The sequence below is a fragment of the Apteryx mantelli genome, chromosome 30 (genome assembly GCF_036417845.1).
Source record: "Apteryx mantelli isolate bAptMan1 chromosome 30, bAptMan1.hap1, whole genome shotgun sequence".
NCBI classification, from domain to species: Eukaryota; Metazoa; Chordata; class Aves; order Apterygiformes; family Apterygidae; genus Apteryx; species Apteryx mantelli.
Genome location: NC_090007.1, coordinates 3,230,835 through 3,238,599, shown reverse-complemented (window position 1 = coordinate 3,238,599; position 7,765 = coordinate 3,230,835).

Below are 7,765 nucleotides of genomic sequence, written 5' to 3'. Positions count from 1 at the left end.
GGCGACGCCTGCGGAGCGCTCGCGGCTCTGCAAACCGGCGGTAATTAGATCGATAGATAGTTCGTTTCTGCTTGCCTGGTCTTCCGCGAAGCAGCGAAGCGACTCCTCCGTGCGCCCGTGCAGATAAATCACCCGGGAGGTGGAGCCCCTCCGCCCCGACGCAGTCGCGGACATGGGGATCGGGGCGCGCGAAGCGACGCTCTGCTCGGCGGCGGCGAAGCGCCCCCCGCGAGCGAGCTGCTCCCGGCGCCCTCGTCGAAACGCCTCGCGGGCGCTCTCGCAGCTGCGCCCTCTTCGGGGACGGTCGCTGCCCCGCGGCTCTGATCTTCGAGTCCCCGGGTCGCCTCGTCCCATTTCCGTGTGGTTCAGGCTGCGCAGACCAACCCCCAAAAAGGCTTTTTTTCCACTTCGCTTGCACAAGAGAAAAAAGCGCGTGTTTGTTTAAGATCGGATTGGTGCCTGCGGGAGGAATCCGTATGGAGAAGGTGAGAAAAGAACGAGGTCTCGCCTGTACAGTGAATGGCAGCGTCTGACGAATAAGATTTCTGGACCCTGCTGCTTCGTAAGAGCAATGCTAAATTGTCTGTGGTTTAAAAAAAAACCAAAAAACCCTAATTTCACACGCACGCTTTTGCAAGGCTTTTGCACAGACTGAATAATAACCTGGCCTGAGGGTGCAGGATCGGGCGGACGTGGTCTCCAAGGCTGCAAAGCCGAGGGTCAACCACCAGTTTTGTCTCTGCTTTTTTTCTTTTCTTTTTGGACATGTGTTTTTCTGGGAAACGTATTCCGAAACTCCAAAGAGTCATGGGACTCTGCTCGTTTGTCAGATGCTCTTGGCTTGTGAAAGCGGTAGCAGATTTTCCCTGCGTCCCTCTTCCAGGCAGAGGAACCTCAGGGCGAGTCGGAGCCGAGGGGAGCTGCAGGCGGCTGAGGAAGCCGCACGCCGCCTTCGCCAGAGCGTGGCCGGGCGCCCGCGGCGCGCACGAGTCCCGCGGTTTTGCCAGGGCAGCTCCAAAACCCTTTGAATTCTGCTCAGAGCGGAAAACGCGCCAGGAGATTTGTTGCACGGACGCGTGCGCAGCTTCGGAAGCGGCCGCTTTCTGCCGTTCCTCCCGCCGAGGGCGGTGGGTGCCTGCGGCGCCGGGGCTCCGGGCGCACAGCTCCGGCCGTGTCCGTTAACAGGGATGGCAAATACAGCGTTAAAAATGTCTCCCTGAGCCTGGAAGTGACTCCAGGACAGCTGGATGTGGGAACCAGCTGCACGTCGTTATCTGTGATTGGGAACATGGTGACCCCTTGCTGGTGGCCAGGAGCAGGTGATTAGCGTTGCCTGCAGCCCGTGCCGATCCTGCCTCGGTGCTGAGCTGCTGCTTCCGTCCCACGCCGGCTTTTCCAGGGGCAGATCCATGGACGTGGACACGGATGCGTGCCGGGCTCGTCCCCACCGAGCGGCAGACGGAGGTGAGCTTGCGCCCGCGAAGGTTGGCGGCGTTTGCGTCACAAGACGCAGCGGCTCTGCAGCTGCGGACGGGAATTACCGGTTTATTCCCCGCGATCCTCCCTGCTTGCTCCCTTGGCCTCTCCTCCTCCACGATGCTTTTGCCTTCCCACTGTCGGGATCGCTCCTCTAAGGAAACTCTTCAAATCTCCTCCCTAACCCCTAAAAACACCTGCGGGGCCCAGGGCTTTTTTTTTTTTAATCGTTCGCAGTTATCGTTTTTCTGTCGTTTGCGCTGCCTTCACGGCGCTCTGATTCAGCGCGGTGCCGCCTGCCTGGCTGCCGCCTCCGCGCCGACCCGCACGAGCGGCCGGCACCGACCCGCGAGGCAGCCGCCCCGCTGGCCTCGCCGCTTTGCGCGTCGGGGGGTGTCGGGGGTTTTCCCCCCTTAGGAGCTAAGGGAAGGCGGCTGCGTATGATGCTGGAATTCCTCTTCCTCTCCCGCTCTTTTGGAAGCGAGAATGCGCACGAATCGCTGCTGCCTCCTCTTCTGTCCGCTCGGTGTAGCAGGAGGGAAACTGCTATTTTAGTTTTTATCTATTTTTAAGTGATCGCGTGCATTAACAAGCCGAACGGAAGGTGTCCGCCGCCGTTTAGCTCGTTGCTGCTGCGTCCGTTCGGGAGCCTCGCGGCTCCGGCTCACTGCCGGCCCTCGGGGGGGTCGTTTGTGCTTCCTCGGACGTTGGCGGTAAGGCCGGCGGTGCCGGTGCCGTCCTCTTTGGAATAACAGCCGAGCGGGTTTTGGAGCGTGGTTGAGATGTCTTCAGAAGAACACGACCTGCAAAAAAGCACAGGGGCGTTTGGGAAATCTGGCTTTTTTTTTTTTTTTGAGGTGTTTCGGTAGGATTGTGTAATCGCGAGTCAGGTTTGGAAGCTACAGTCAAGTTTTATTAAGAAAAGCCCCCTCGCTCTCTAGCAAAGATAAATGAGGTTGCTCCTAAGGGTCTGGATTAAAAATGGAAACCACAAATGCACTTTTTAGACTCCCCAGAAAAGGAGAAAGTCTCCCCAGCACCGGCCCCTGCAGACGGGTGCTGCTGCCTCGTCCAGGTGGCTGCAGAGGCACCAGGGAGGCGCCGGTGGACCCTGCTGCCTCCTCCTCCTCCTCCTCGGGCTCGGCGCCCACCTGCCCCCGCGCCTTCGGCATGGCATCTGTGGCCCTAAAAAAGGCAAATGCACGTCGAGCATCTCTGGCTCGCTCGTGTTCCCGCGCGAGGAAAGCCGGCCCGGGACGCCGGTGCTTGTGCTGCCGGACGGCGCTCGGCTTCCTCGGCCGGAAGGAGAGGGGAGGAAGGCCTGGTGGAAGGGGAGCCCAAATTAATAATGTTTAGCGATTTCTTGAACAACACCTGACATGCAGCTCAGGCAGAATGTTGTGTTTTTAAAGAAATGAGGTTTTTTTTAATCATTTGGACACAATTTTTTTTCCTTTAGCAGGGTTTATTATCCTCGGTAAGCCCGGGATAAAACCCTTGTGTAACCTATTAATCTCGGCTTGCCATCTGCATGTGCGTGTGTGCTCGTACGTCTGCGTCGCTGTATACGCACGCAGGCGGATGGACAGGCAAACTCCGTTAATCGGGAATTCGTCTCTGTAATGGCTGGAAGGGAATCGCGCGTGTCTGTCTTTCGGGAGATGAAGGCCACACCAGCGCTTGATCTTTGCGCAAATTGTAAAGGGATCTGGAGTTATCGCTCCGCTGTATGGATGGATGGGTAGATAAGAGGAAGAGAAAAATAGGCAGATTAGAGATGGGCTGGGGCGAATATGTGAAACGGCTGGAGAAAGAGCGCCGATAAGGAGTGGAAACGTATAGCTGTTGTTCAGGCTTCGGCCATCTCCCTCCTTTTGAAGAATATAGTAATTTGATCCTATTGTGAATAGTTAATGCAAATGAAAGAAGTAGAGCGAGCCGTACGCACGAGCGAAGCTTAGAGCAAATCACCTTTTTGTTTTAAACTGCTCATGGCTGCACGGTTGGGCCCTGGCTGGACGCCAGCACGGCGTTTTCTTCAGCTTCTTCATAGTTCTGTGTTCTTCATCTGCAGCATCCTAAAGGCGGCTTTAAGCTATATTCCATCGCTTCCCCCGAGGGGTTTTGCACCGTAAAGGCAGAGGCGGCGTGCGCTGCCCCTCTCCTCCGGCCTTCTGCACGCTCCCTCGGGGACGTGCGGCTGCCTCCTTTCCAAGGCCGTTTCGTATCTCCCGTAGCATCTCGAGCAAGAAACTACAGGTCGAGCGACAGCAACGTTGGGTTTCAAGCTTCGATTTGTCTTTTGGATCCCAACTGCTGGCAGATCCAAGTCCCGATCCTGCTGTTTGTTAGCCCCGAGGTCGGTGCATGCCGCGCGAGCCGACGGCTGTTTTCCCTGCCTGCCCCGGCGTACGTAGATGTGGTTGGTTTGCGCACCTGGAAGCGGGGACGCGCCGTGGAAGAGCAACGGCCGCCTCCTGCAAAGGGAGCGAACGGCGTCGGCGCGCCCGTGGGCGCAGGGACGCGGCGGCGCGATGCCGGCGGCGGGCGGCTTTCGTGCACCCGTTGCGACGCCGCAAGAAAAGCGTTTGCGCTTGTTCTGGTTTCCTCACCGGCAAATTCGGGAACAGGCTCGCCGTATCCCTTTCCCAGTGCGTGAACTTGTTGAGATAGCGAGACAAATGTCTCGGCGCCGCTTGGGGTATTTACTTTTTCCATTTCAATTCTACATCTGTTCAGTTACTGGCTTGGAGTTTGCAGCCGCCTTATTGAGGAGAAAGGAATTGATTTCTCATTCCGTTATTGCTTCTCTTGGTATAATTAAAGCGTATTGCAACATGAAGAACTTCTCCCGGCCTGGGAACTGGTTTGCCACTCGGGTAATTCTGGAAACCGAGAAAGGCTTTTCCTTTTCCTCTGCGATGTAAATTAAAGCTGCAGCTGCCTTGAACTCCCGGTTCTGCTGCAGGGGTGGAAGAGGCTTTTGGGCAGATTTGCAAAGATCCGTCGGGGCTTTTGCAAGTCCGTCCCGGGATGATCCGGCATCCGTTGCAAATCAAGCTCGATGCCTTTGCTGTGCGCAGGTGGGACCGGGGCTCCCCGGGCCGGGACGAGCCCGGATCCCCGCAGCCCCGGCGAGGCCCCTCGGCTGCCGGCTCCGTCGCCGCACCGGGCGCTCGGGGGCCTTGCAGCAGCTGCGCTCGAGCCGCGAGCGAATAATTCAGGCTCAACCTTTGCACGTAGCATAAATAGAACATTATGTTTAAGGGAGAGGAGGCAGCGAAGACATTTATTAAACTGTGAAAAGAAGCTGCTGAGGATTTGCATGCAAATGATGGCGGAAAATGTCTTGCGATCCACCTGCCTCCAGAGAGGGCCGGGCCGGGGTGGGAGCCAGGGACGAGGCTGCGGCGTAGCCGCTTTCCCGAGGGCTGGATTAGGCTCCTCTCGGGATCTCTCCCTTCTTTCCTTCCATAAAAGAAGGTTCCGCAATTCCGATTCCCTTGTAAAACTGCTAGCTGTGTTTTAACCCTGATCCTGGCTATGAGGAATCACGTCAGTGTAGATCTACAGCCTCGCTGACGCTCCTTTTCTGTAAAAATATTACCTGCAATGATTCACTCCTCCAAACGTGCACTAACATCATAGCTAATAAACTTGCTGTCAAAGCTGTCTGTCAGGGCTGGTTAGAAAAGAAAAGAGTGAGAAAGGAAGAGGTTAGAAAAAGATCTTTGGATCAATAAGAAACGGCTGCCCAAAACCTCCTCTGCTGCCCCAGGTGAAAATGGGCATTAATGGACCATCACTTAGCTGATTTTTTTTTTCTTTTTTAATTAATTAAACACTAACGGCGTGCACCTGGTCCCAGGCGGGTGCTGCCTGGCTTGGCCAGCCCTGCAGACCACCACGCTCCCGGCACAAACCGCCCTTCGCTCGCCCGCGGCAGCGAGGAGAGACGCCGCCGCGCAGCCCCGCGCGCCTCCCGCAGCCCGCGGTGGTGCTGGCTCCATCGCGCCCCGGCACGGCACGGCGTCGCGTGCAGAGACCGCGGGGCGGAAGGTAAAATTGCAGCAGCTCGTGGATGCCCGTGGAAGGTTACGTCAGCGGGTCCGGCGCACGCAGAGGTTTTCTTGATGCGTCCGCGGTGCTGCTGCGAACATCCCGGCCTAGGCAGAGACAAGGAGCGTAAAAGCTGCTGGTTATTATTTTGTGCGATGAAATGAATCCGTGAGCAGCTTTGCAGCGTGCAGCCAGCGAAACGGTGCCGAGTTAAGTCGGGGTAGCAAGCGCTCCAGCGGGGAGGTTTTTGTGGAGCCGAGCGTGGGTCTCCGCCGGTCCCCCGGCAGCCCTCTGCCCCAGGCACTCGTACGCGGTAGCTGCTTTTTTTTGCTTATGGTCCTTTTTTGTCTTTTCTGCTCTAAGAAAGACTTGGACGTGACAGCTAGAAGCGCCAGTTGTGCATGGCGTGATGCAAGGGCAATGGGACGGCGAGATGTTAGCGGGGATTTTCCCAGGCTTCCGATAGCGGTGCTGGCGCAGGCATTGCGCCGTTGCTGTGCCGTCAAGGTGAACCCGGCGCAGTTATAAACTTTCCCGGCTTTTGTGAGCATTGCTTTGGCACTGAAAATATTTCATTTCTACATTTGCTTCTCTAACTGGCTTCCTACCGCCTTGGTTGTTTTTTTGGATAGATTTGCTTAGTTCCCAGCTGTTGCTCCGGTTCACTTTGTCGCTCGCTGCCCTGCGCTCCCTGGGTGACGACTTTCTGGTCGGTACGGGCGCTGCCGCAAAAAAAAAAAAGATGGACAGAAAATAAGAGCCTGAAGAGCGGTGATGAAAATGATTAGCGTCACAGCGAGCCAAGAATAGGATTGCTGAGAAAGCAGGCGCACAGGTAGGCAGGAGAGCAGCAGAGGCTGATGAATAGCGCGCAGAAAGGGGAAAAAAAAAAAGAAGAAAGAAAAGGCAGGTTGTCCTTTCTGTTCGTCAGTGATGCAATGAAAGGCTATTCAAAATCAACACACCGACTGATGGGAGCGCGATGAAAGGTTTCTGTTCCGCGCGGCACCGCTGCTCTGCGGCGTTCGGCGATGCAAATTATCTTTGAATGCGAGAGATTATGAAGCGTCAAAAAAAAAACCCCATTACTATTCATATAGCTGCCTGGAGGCACCCACCTACGCTAGCCAGGATTATAAACATTTTTTTCCTTTTTTTCCTTTGCCATCAGGGCTGTTGGCAGTTTGATGGTGTTGGACTCCCCACCTGCCCGCTGCAGCGCGTGGCGTAACACCATGCGGGAGGTGATGCAGGTCCCTGGCTCACCTGAGGTTTGATCACAGATCTGCGTTAATTTGCTATATATATATATTTTTTCTTCTTCTTTAAGCTTGAGCCAAACCGCTCGAGGTTTCATTCTAGTAGTGAGAGGAGTTTGTGCTGGCAAACACATGTGAGAGCAAAACAAATACCAGCTACAGAAACTAGCCAGTGTCCTGCTGTTGTTCCACGTGCTTCCGAAAACCCGGAGCCTCTCCAGCCTTTCCCGTCTCAGCTCCTTTCTGGCTTAGCATGGATGCCGTATGGAGCAGATGTCCGGACTTGAGCCTACCGGCAAGTAGCATCCGCGAGATAAGCTATGGCCCGGCTTGTTTGCCGTAACTCTGGCGCAGGTGAATAATGACTTTTTTAGGCGGCTCACGTAGGCACCAAGGCGGCAGCTGAGTTTGGGCGCTAACGTTGCCTCCCGGTTGTGTTGCAGGTCACGGCAGCGCGAGGCCTTGGCCCGTCCCTGCCGCGGAGGAGCTGTGCGCTGCTCCCTCTTCCCGGGCTGTTCCCAGCGCGGGAATATCCTGCCAACGCGGGACCCTCCGGCCGGAGCACCGCACTCCCCAGCCTCCGCTACGGACCAGCGCCTTTGCCGCCAGCCGCCTCCCCCTGCTTGGAGTAAGTACGTTTCTTCAGTCAATCTTTTTTCTTTTTTTAATGGAGTTCGGAGCTGTTGTCCAGGGCCGGCAGAGCAACTTCCCCTTTAGACTCCAGCTGAAGCCCCGGCAGCCGTGGCAGCAGGGCGCCAGGAGCTGCTGCTCCTTCAAAAGCCGTCGCCGCAGGAGGGAGCGAGCAGCCCCGCGGGTCGCCCGGGCTTTGAGCCTCCCCGAAGGAGCACAAATAAATAAATAAATAAATACGCCGGAGGGAGCGAAAGCGGCGCCCGGCCGCGTGCGCCCGGCTCGTGCTGCGGCCTCGCGGCTCTGCCCGCTGCTCCCGACAAACCGCTTCGCACTCAGGC